The 11,953-nt window shown below is 40.6% G+C and overlaps 1 pseudogene; it reads right to left on the bottom strand.

Moving 5' to 3' along the window:
- Positions 1–11,578: 11,578 nt before the first annotated feature.
- On the bottom strand, positions 11,579–11,737 carry LOC118255498 (uncharacterized; annotated as a pseudogene).
- Between the last annotated feature and the right edge of the window lie 216 nt (positions 11,738–11,953).

Here is an 11,953-nt window from a genome sequence, read left to right on the forward strand (position 1 = left end):
AGGTGAAATAATAGACCTCATTCCTTGTTGTGGGTTAACCCTGGTAGGCAGCTGAGCATCACACACCTGTTCGTTCACTCCCCCTCAGTCGGATGGGAATTGGGAAAGTACAAGTGAGAAAACTCATAGGCTGAAATAAAAAACAGTTCAACAGGTAAAGTAAAATGTGCATGCGCAAGCAAAGCAAACTAAAAAATTCATTCACTACTTTACAACAGCAGGCAGATGTTCAGCCATTTCCAGGATAGCAGGGCTCATCACGCATAACAGTTACATGGGCAGACAAACACCACCACTCTGACCATCCCCCTCCTTCCTCCTTCACTCTGTTTTTATTGGTGGACACAACATCATATGGTATGGAATATCCCTTCGGTCACCTGGGGTCAGCTGTCCTGGCTGTGTCCACTCCCAGCTGCTTGCACACCCCCAGCCTCCTCGCTGGCAGGGCAGTGTGAGGAGCAGAAAAGACTTTAACACTGTGCGAGTGCTGCTCAGTGACAACTAAAACATCTGAATCAACACTAGTTTCATCTTTAATCCAAAACACAGCACAATACCCACTAGTATGACGAAAATCAACTCTATTCCAGCTAAAAACAGTACATTCCTTTAAACTAAGCTAGAATAAAAGGATCTGGTTATTTAATGCAGAGAAGAAAAACAAATCCAAAAGCTGGCATGATAATTTGTTATGAAAAAAGGAGAAAAGTAGCCATCAGAGGTGATTGTTTGAGAAGGACTACAGAGACAGACAGACATCTGTCCACCCCTGCAAACCACCACAACAGCATGCCTGCCTGATTGCACTCTGCACATCACTGTAAGATACAGCAGGTAATTTTGAATATGCCGTGTAAAGCCACAGAGACAGAGGAGAACTATGTAGCATTTTGAGTGAGAGTTTCAAGGGCAGCTGAAGGAGAGGGATGCGTGATATGAAAGACTCCGTCCATACTTGTTAAAAGTGAAATGAGGTGTCACAGAAATATCAGGATTTCTGGTAGCTTCTCCAAATCAAGCTATGGCTTTGATCTTGCAAGACTGATCCTTCTCTAACTCTTTTAGCAGTCTTTCTCCATTAGGGTATTTTAGCAAGCTAACTATGAGACATTTCTTCCCAGATGTGTTATTTCTGTACTCAATCCATGATGTCAGGTGACTGAGCAAAATACTTAAGGAAATTGATTGCTACTTGTTAACTCTATAGTTTGTTTTTCCCTCTGCTATTCATTCTTGCAATAGATCAACAGAGAGACACTATATTTATTTTTTGAATACATATACATATTTTGTGATTTCTTGTATGCTTTCTTATTGTCTCTACAAGTTACACTTACTAAGCAGATCAGGTATTATCCAGGCAGATTACTATATATTTACTATATTCTGTTTTTCTTTGATATCCATGCTTGTTTCCAATGGAAAAAATATATATACAGACTAAAAGAAAGTTTAAAATGAAAAAAAAATCTAGATTTAGTCAAACAGCAACTTAGCAACTTTAAAAAAACACTTTCTGGTGCAGTTTTACAGTCAAAAAAGTCATAGCCCCTTTGGGGCTTCTGTAATTCCTAAATAACTATAGCTAAACTCCATTTCAAGGCTTCTTTTCAAGCTTATCCTCATTCAGACCTCTCTTCCCTGATGGGTGTTCTCAAACACTATTTTCTATCCCAAAGGTTGAATTATGTTTTGGGCAGGGTCGAGTGAGGCAAAGGTCCTCCAGAAGGTTATCAATAATCGTCCTGCAGTCCCTATGCCCTTGTCTGATAACATAAACCCAGTAGTGATGACCGCAGCAAGGTACAGACTAGAAATCTAGACTTCCAGCTGGTGAAAGTTAAAAGAGTCAACTCAGGGCTGCAGGAAACTAAATGCTTAAATTTCTGTGTGACAAAAACATGATACCTTAATTCACATTGGCAAGCAAAACAAATAGTGCTCCCAGCACAGGTAACTGTAGTAGAATAAGTACATATATATAATGTATGTGTGTGTGTGTGCATGTGTATGTGTGTACATATGTGTCTCTGTGTGTGTGTGTATGTGTATCTATGCCTAAATGCATATGCATATATATATGTATATGCTCTTCATATAACAAGAATAAAGAGGCATTCTCCTCACTTTCCTCTCTATAAGCCAATTTGATTCAGGGTGGAAATGACTGCTGAAGATGTGTCTTGAAATCAGACATTCAAAATAAGTTTGTTTCTGTGGATGGCAATTGACACTTCCATGGTTAGAATACTTTGGGAAAGCTCTGGTCTTCACAGTAATACAGGAACTGTGGGTATCTGGGACTGCTTATTAGACAAAAATAGCTTTCAAAAAGTATTTTTTCAAAATAATTTAGCTTCCTGATGCCAGCAGGTTTCTCCCTTGTGTTAAGTCCACTAGCAGCTCAAAATGAATTCACAAGTAAGCATGATCATGACTGTCTGCTAAGTAAAGCCCTAGAAGCAGGACTTGAGCTTGATGCACCACATCCGCTGCTTGATTTGTGTGGGTAGATACCAGTTCCTGCATGGTGCTAACCTGAATGTCGAGCTTCAGTACCTGAATTTTCATAATCATAATCAGAGCTTGAGTCCTGGAGGGGCTGCAAGAATTTAAAATCAAAGTTTCAGGAGGGCTGCAATTATGTAGTCTCAGGAATAGCCTCCTGTTTATCTTGCCTCATCACTGCATGTTGGAGCATCAAGACACTGGTGCTCTCTCCAGATTGACGGCACAACCATGTGACACTTCTTCAGAGTCCACTTATGTTAATTGAGATAAATGTTCTGCAAGACGCAGCTGGTGCTCAAGAAGGTCTGAAAGAGACATTATCTGATTTGAAGAGGCTGATTTCTTGTAGTTTTGTTTCCCATTACAGGGTCTGGAGATGAAGCTTCTGGTGCTGTGATCTTGTGCTCCTTCTCTCAGAAAACTAATTTTCTAATCTGTGTGCTTGTGTAGCAGTACTCACAACTGCAGCTTTGTAGGTTAAACCCATCGTGTGCTCTGATCTTTTTGCACAGAGAAACAAGCTCAAATGGAGAGTTATGCTTAAGGAAAGCTTCATCAAATGCAATTACTCCTTCCATAAAAAAATATTAGCTAACATATGGCCTGACCCTTATTCAGGTTAAAAGATGTATCAGCATACTCTAGAGAAAGTCTCCTGTTAGTGCTGTGCTCTTACTTCTTGAAGTGGGAACATCTCAGCTTGTGGCAAATAACAGAAATGGTTTGAAAGTTTCCTACTCAATGCGCCCGTGTCCTGCTCTGTTGCACCCAGATCCTCTTTTTTTAAGTTTCCAGAATAAATATACAAATGCCATTTATATTCCTATGTCAAGAGGAATCTATTTCAAACCTCCTTTATCAGTCTACCCATCTCTTCTTCTAACGAATACTAAATGGGCAACATGAGACAACAACAAAGATGCTGTTCAACATTGTAGGGTGTCATGGCTCTGGCTGGGACAGAGTTAATTTTCATTATAGAGGCTCACACAGTGCTGTGCTTTGGCCTTTTTATGAAAACAGCGGTGATAACACACCCGTGTTGTTAGTACTTGCAGGGTTATAGTAAATGGGGTTACATTACGCTGGCAGCCAGTCACCAGTGGGGTTCCACAAGGGCTCCATTTTAAGGCCAGTTCTCTTTAATGTTTTCATAAATGACTTGCAGGTGGGATTTGAATGTATACTGAGTAAGTTTGTGGATGACGCTTAATTGGAAGGAGCTGTTGACTCCCTTGAGGGTAGAGATCTTGCAGAGAGATCTGGACAAATAAGAGAGCTGGGCAATCACCAACCATATGAAGTTGAACAAGAGCGAGTGCCACATTCTGCACCTGGGAATTGTCAAGCCTGGTTGTATGTACAGACTGGGGGATGAGAGGCTGGAGAACAGCCCCACAGAAAATGACCTGGAGTATTTGGTCAACAGCAAGTTGAATATGAGCCAGCAGTGTACCCTGTCAGCCAGAAGGGCCAGCCGTACCCTGGGGTGCATCAAGCACAGCATTGGTAGCTGGTCGAGGAAAGGGATTGTCCCACTCTGCTCTGCACTAGTGTGGCCTTACCTTGAGTACTGTGTGCAGTTTGGGACACCACAGTATAAAAAGGACATAAAACTGTTAGACAGTGTCCAGAGGAGTGCTACAAAGATGGTGAATGGTCTGGAGGGGAAGATGTATGAGGAGTGGCTGAGGTCCCTTGGCCTGTTCAGCCCAGAGCAGATGTTGTGGTTTAACCCAGCCGGCAGCTAAGCACCACACAGCCGTTCACTCGCCCTCCCCCTTCCCTCTCTGGGATGGGGGAGAGAAATGGGAAAATGAAGCCTGTGGGTTGAGATAAAGAAAGTTTATTAAGACAGGAAGATTATTAATAATAATAATAATAATAATAATAACAGTGATAATAGTACTACTACTAATAATGTGTACAAAACAAGTGATGCACAATGCAATTGGTCACCACCCGTTGACCGATGCCCAGACTATCCCCGAGCAGCCGGCCCCCCCTCCACCCCGGCTAGCCACCCCTATATATATTGTTCAGCATGACGTCAGATGGTATGGAATACCCCTTTCGCCAGTTTGGGTCAGCTGTCCTGGGTCTGTCCCCTCCCAGCTCCTGCTGCACCCCCAGCCTGCTCGCTGGCAGGACAGAGCAAGAAGCTGGAAAGTCCTTGGCTTAGTGTAAACACTGCTCTACAACAATTAAAATATCAGCATGTTATCAACACTTTTCTCATCCTAATCCAAAACATAGCACCCTACCAGCTACTAGGAGGGAAATTAACTCTATCCTAGCTGAAACCAGGACAGCAGAGCAGGCCTCATGGCGGCCTGCAGCTCCCTCATGAGGGGAGTGGAGGGGCAGGCGCTGAGCTCTTCGCTCTGGTGACAGCAATAGCACCCAAGAGAACAGCATGGAGCTGGGACAGGGGAGGGTCAGGGTGGATATCAGGAAAAGGTTCTGCACTGAGAGGGTGATCGGGCACTGGAATACTCTCCCCAGGGAAGTGGTCACAGCACTAAGCCTGGCAGAATTCAAGAAGCGTTTGGACAATGCTCTCAGACACATGGTCTGATTTTTGTGTGGTCCTGTGTGGACTCAGGAGTTGGACTCAGTGAACCTTGTGGGTCCCTTCCAGCTCAGGATATTCTATGATTCTGTGATTCTAAACCTTTACTCTGCAACTATCACTGTACTTTCTTTCATGAATTACCTTTACTTTCTTTCATGAATTACCTTTCAACAAAGAGTGTTGAAAAAAACAGGTCATGAGAATTACCATCATCCGATGTTCCCAAAGAGATGGAAGAAAAAAAAACTGATCATACTAGCAGGAGAAGCAAGCAGATCTTTTTATTTTCTTTAATTGATTGAGCATATGAAACACAAGTAGGAAAAAAAAAATATTCCCAAGTATTGTGAAATGTATTACTTCTTGAAATTATGCATAAATTACCATTATTCCTCCCTGCTCTCTGACAATCAAAACACCCCAACAAACAGGAAGTAAAGAATTACTACCTCAACTAGTTCTGGAGCTAGTGCAACTTTGGCAGCAGCCAAATAAAAAGTGACTGAAGTAATATTTTCCTCCACTGTTAAAGTCTGTGTGAACAGTGGCTATATCAAAGGTTAAGTACCTGTCTTCCATATGTGAAATCAGCTGTCCATAGTGTAAGAGCCCACCTGAACCTTTTCATGACTGTAATTGAGAAGTTGTTGCCTCACTTGATTGTTTCCATTTTCTCTCTACTAGTACACGAGTAAGTGAAATTCAACAGATGGTACCACACTAAGTAAGACCATCTTAGTTGAAAATACTTGAGTAAAAATTGCACTTGGCAGACGCAGATACATTTTAGGGCACTGACTTTTTATTTGTTGTTTTTTACTGTTTTCTTAAAGCTTCTTTGTTGATTGAATTGCTACCTTAGTATTCACACAGCTTCCATGGTAATCTACCAGTGCTGATACAGAGCAATTTTTTCTTATTCAGAGCTTGTATGTATCCCATTCACAACAACAGCAAAAGATCAATGTGACCAAGTAGGATTTTTATTCTAAAAGGAAGTGTGTATTTCACCGTGTTTCGGAACATTTAATTTTGCATGCTCTGACTGCGGATATAGCAGTCACATTATACCTTGGCCATTCATGTCTCTTTGTACAGGATCTAGCTAGGACAGCTTATTTTCTCCATAGCAGCTTGTATGGTACTGTGTTTTACATTTGTAAACAATGTTGACAACACATTAATGTTCTAGCTACTGCTGAACAGTGTTTTCACAGCATCAAGGCCTTCTCTGTTTCTCACTCTGCTCCCCACTGTATAGATTGGGGGTACACAAAAGTTTGGAAGGGAAAACAACCAGGAAAGTGACCTGAACCAACTAAACAGACATTCTATGCCATACAACATAATGCTCAGCAATAAAAAGGGGAAAAGCTGGCCTTTAAGGGTTAACTATCATTTGCTTGAGGACTGGCTGGGCATGGGTCTACCCATGGAAGGTGATAGTTTATTGTCTTTGAATCATTTGTTTTGTTTTCTTTTTGTCTTCCTCCATTTTGTCTTTGCTGACTAAGCCAACGCCCTCCTCAAAGTGAAAGAGGGAGAAAATACCATGAAAAGGGCTCAAGGGTTGAGATAAGAACAGGGGGATCACTCAGCAATAATCATCATAGGCAAAACAGACTCAGCATAGGGAGATTAATAAAATTGGTTACCTATTACTAACAAACTATAGCAGTGAGAAACAAACAAAAAAACTAACAATACTTTCCCACCAACAACAACCTCTTCCACCTCCCACCCCCCCGAGCAGTGCAGGAGAACAGGGAATGGGGGCTGCGGTCAGTCCCTGACACTGTTCGGTGTGGAGGAGTCCCCGGTGGAGCAGGTGGATGTGGCCTGGAGGAGGCTGCGGCCCACGGAAAGCCCCCGCAGGAGCAGGCCCCGGGCCGGAGCTGCAGCCCGTGGAGAGGAGCCCACGCAGGAGCAGGGGGTCTGGGGGGAGCTGCGGCCCGTGGGGGACCCGTGCTGGAGCAGTTTGCTCCTGGGGGATGGACCCCGTGGTACGGAGCCGTGTGGGAGCAGTTCCTGAAGAGCTGCTGCCTGTGGGCAGCCCCCGCAGGCTCAGTTCCGGAAGGTATCAGTGACTGAACTGAACATTCGGTATCAGGATTCGGTATCAGGACTGACACAGTTCGGTCAGTCCCTGACGGCTGCTTCTCACTCCTCTCTCCCAGCCGCTGTTGCACAGCAGATTTTTTTCCCTTTCTTAAAACTGCTCTCCCAGAGGTGCAAACAACATCGCTTACTAGTTTGGCTATGGACAGCAGTGGGTCCCTTTTGGAGCCAGCTGAAACTGGCCCTTATCTAACATGGGGCAGCTTCTGGATTCTACTCACAGAGGCCACCCCTGCATCCTCATGCTACCAAAACCTTGCCACATAAACCCACTACATATGCACAAGTTGTTACAGGGTAATATGAAACAGATTCCTTGTTTCAGATCCTTTAAATAAGTCTGGGAGTTCTCACATACTTCATGAATCAAGGCTTAGCTTGATGTTGTGAATAGAAATTTGTCCAAAATCTGTGTTTTAACTTCATTTGAGGTGTACTTGGTTTGTCAGTCCTCAGTTTGTTTGTAAAATAAGTTTTTAGAGGTAAAGCCATTAATGTCATTGAGGACATTTCCCCATGCACACCATCCCACAGAGGAAGAGAGAAACTTGATGAATAGTGAATGTCTGGGAACATGAAACCTAGTGTACCAGGAACATTGGAAAGCAAAAGGTAAGAAATTATATATTTAAGGTCTTATATATTAAATGAAAGAAGAGTTTTTGAAATGATGATCATCCATTGATGCTGTCAGACAGAGGGAAGAAAGAACACTATGATGATATCTTTTCTTAACTACAAATGAGCCAGTTGTTCTCCAGACTCTGCCAAAGGAGTAATAAATATTATCAATTCACTCTCTGCATTCTTAAAATTATAGCCAAAATGGGCATCACGAAAGTGAACAAAGATTTTCTTATTCTTCTGGGTAACTTTGAGGGACACAATGGTGGTGAATGAACCACTCACCATGCCCATCTGTCATATATTCAGGAACAGCTGAAGCTCAGTAACAAGTAGGATTCAAATTCAAATGACATTGTTCAGTGTTCTTACGCTACTGACATTCATACAGACTGAAAGAGTAAATGAGATCTGCTATCAATCCATTAGCAAGTTCTTTGCCTTGATTTTTTTTTCTTCCCTGAAACTGCAGTCATGTCCAACTCATAAATATAAATGTGTATGTGTTGCTTAGAATTGTCTACTACAGGCATATCCTTCATCAGAATAGTCTCTGATTTGGGGTACATCTGCTAGCCCACTCCCAAAGAAGGTCCAGACTCCTTCACACATAGGAGACAAGGCTGCAACTGCGCTTAAAGAGAGCACAGAAAATGTTATTTGGCATTGAAATGTAGACTGGGTGCTTGTAGAGTAGTTCTTGGCATAGTTTGACTTTCATTAACTAGCAGTGTCCCAGTCAATTCCCAGACAGCTTTCAGGACCTAGCACTGTTCAGGGTCTATTATCAATAAATGCTGTGGATTGCACCCTGTTCTAGTGAATAAGAATGTTTAACGGGATGCACACAAGTTTTCCCAGGCCAGTAAGTTGACCTTACTACAAGAGAACAGTATCAAGAATGTTCAGTTTACCTTTATCACTGTTTTCAGATGATATTGAGATAAACTCGGAATGAAGCAAAACACCACTGGCTCTGTAATATATATAATGGCACCTACGTATGAACCACAGGCTTTCTTTGTACTCCCTGGAGAGACTTGAACAACTTTCTTTAAGTGACTTGAGTTTAGATAATTGAAATCTTTATATTATCATATTTTCTTTGGATTTGTTTTCCTTACATTTTTGTTTGTTTGTTTTTATAAGCACTCAAAGAAAACAGTTTCTGGTATATTCTACATTATACCACTGAAGATGTCCCTGATTTCACTAGGAGCACAGTTAAACCATAGCATTGAACATTTAGGAACATCTCATTTTGGATATCTCAGGGCACTATTTATGAAACAATTTCTGCCATTCTGTGATTAGTTTCCTCCACTGTTTTTCCTGTCAAAGGAGGTAACTTTGAATTAAATGAGCCTTCTAAATGAAGACATAAACCAGTTAACACATATTTTCTGTCAGTGTGAATGGACATGAACTGCAGTTGCCCCTATTTATATCTAAATGATGCTATACAGCATATTTTGTCTTTCCATTTTTACTACATATTCTGTTTCACAAAGTTTCATGGAAACTAAAGATATTTCAGCAAAGGAAAAAAAAATCAGAACATAGTTCTATGTTTAATCAGGCTTGCATGTATAGTCTGCTATTCTGTTAAATAAGTGTTAGTGTTATTCTCTAGGCTATTGAATAAATTGCATTTTTATTTTAGTGAATTTGTGTTAGCATAGAGGGAAAAGTAACCACGTATTTGAGCAAGGTTACAACAGTAGCTACTGTGAAAGCAGGTTTCTTTATCTAATCTAAATTTGAGCAAGGGTGTAAGTCAAATAACAAAGGATTATGACATAGCTGTGATATACTTAATATTTTTTTTTCTCATTAAAGAATTATGCAATGTCCTTAAGAAACAGTCATTTTATGAACATCTCAGGGGATCAGATTTATATGGAACTACTAGAAACATGCTTAAATGGACTCAATCAAGACTAAGTGAAATCCACCCTAGGATTATCAGAAAGATAGAAGGAGAAATTACAGAACTTTACTGGTGCAGAGATCTGTCTGATACACTATGGCAAGAAAAAAGAGAGGAGAGATAAAGTATGCTTCTCTTTCTCCTTGTTAAATTTTCACTTGTTTCCAGAAAGACCTTTGAATCAGAATCAGGATTTATTTTTCCATCTTTTTTTTTTTTAAATATATTTCTTTTAATTTTTAGGTTATCCTGTGACAACATGTTTCTCTTTTTATTCTCCTGATTAAAATATAAGCAAGTCATATAACCCCTCTGTACAGAAAGTCCTCTCTCTGTTAAACAGCCCTAATGAAGTTTGCCTATCACTCAGGAAGAGTGCCGTGAAGACTTAAGTAGGATATAAATGGTGTATAGACCTCACACCAGCTGTCTGACCATGCATAAATTTTTCCTTAATGTTTGTAAAGCAGCGTGAGTCTGTTTGGATGGAGGGCAATATGCCAGGTACAGTTATGTTTGACACTTCAATTAGAAGATCGGATTTTGGCTTCACAGAGCGAAGAAGTCTGCTATTGTAAGAAGGCAACATGTTCTTATACTCACTTTGCAGAGCAGATCTGTACAATTTTATAGCAACATTATTGACTATTTCATTGATGGTTATATTGGAAGAAACATACATACTCCAAGTTTTATGGCCATAACTACAGCAGGGAGCTAGTAGTTTCTTGATTTTTATTTTTTTTTTTTCTCCATACCCATTCTTATCACTCTGCAATTAACTTTTAGTTGTTTTCCCTCCATCCCAAATTGCTTTTGTGTCTGTTTTTGTCCTTGGTTCTAGTATAAACCAGGGACAATGCCACTATAGTTTAAGAACATAACCAAATCCGTAAAAATACTTTAAAACAATTCCAGAAAGCAAGTCTGGGATGAGAAAGGTCTCATCAACTACCTATTTGTGAGCTGAGAGGCAGACCATAGCTTTTCTAAAAATGCCAGCCTCCCTCATTTCACGACTCTGTAAACCCTCACGCAAAACAAATTCCATTTGTTCTCCTCTGTGCCCTTTAAATACCCAGTACTTTCCCATTAACTTAATTATTTAAGTTTTTTACTCCCATGCCATTGCATGTACAGATGCTATGTGTATAATATATTAAACCTGCATAATTGACTTACATTTAAGTGTCACCAGTTGTGTAATGTTCTGTGTTTGCTTTGTATTCATGACACCGTGAAGAAATGAAATGCTTTGTGTTAGTAAACAGAGCTCTGTTTATTGCTGCTCAGAGTTGGAGCAAATTGGGAAAAAGGCACCACTGCTATTAAAAAACACAGACTTGAGCAAAGAGAAGCAGTGATAACCAGTGGATCATCTGCATTGGCATCATCTTAAACAGTAAATGCTTTTCCGCAACCTCCAAGGGAAAACAATAAGAACATGTTTTGATACTGATATTTTCCTGATATTTGAAAGTGTAGCCACATCCATAGCCAGGAAGCTGAGGAAGCTCAACAGAATTGAAACATTAGTGTCTGCATATTTCTTAATTACCTGTGGTGCTGGGTGGCCTGATGAAAATCAAACCAACCAGAAAGACTTAAAAGGAAAAAAATCTCAAACCAGCAGCATCTGAATCACTTTCCTGAGATTTGTCATTACTTACCAATTACCTTACCCACGTGTTGGGATTAAGTGTAAAGTCTCCAAACAAAGCCAGAATAAATTGTAAGGGCTTCTGGTAGCTGAGAGCTCAGGTATCAAACATTGCTTGTAAATACCTTTACAACTTTTTTAAGCAGTGTTTGTCACCTTAAGTTTGAAACTGTCTGTCAAGTAAGTCTGGCAAGGCCCAAATGATTCAGGGGAAATTTTCTTCTGAGACAGGTCATCTCTGTGCATTTCCCCTGGGTAAATTTGCCTTAAAGACACATTACTACACTTGATCTTAGCCAAAAGGCCGAGAAGCGATATTAATCAATAAGAGTTGTATAATTCAGTGTAGCACTGATCTTTCTCTCCCATAGCACAATCGGTCACCAGATGCCTGTCATGAGACTGTTATGGTTATGCAGGAACAATGTCCAGCCTTGCCCAGTAGGAACTAGAAGGAAAAACAAACAAAAACAAACAAACAAACAAAAAACACTGTTATCCTCAGACGTGAATGAAAAAATATCAAAATATC

Source organism: Cygnus atratus, chromosome 2, assembly GCF_013377495.2.
Source record: "Cygnus atratus isolate AKBS03 ecotype Queensland, Australia chromosome 2, CAtr_DNAZoo_HiC_assembly, whole genome shotgun sequence".
Taxonomy (NCBI): Eukaryota; Metazoa; Chordata; class Aves; order Anseriformes; family Anatidae; genus Cygnus; species Cygnus atratus.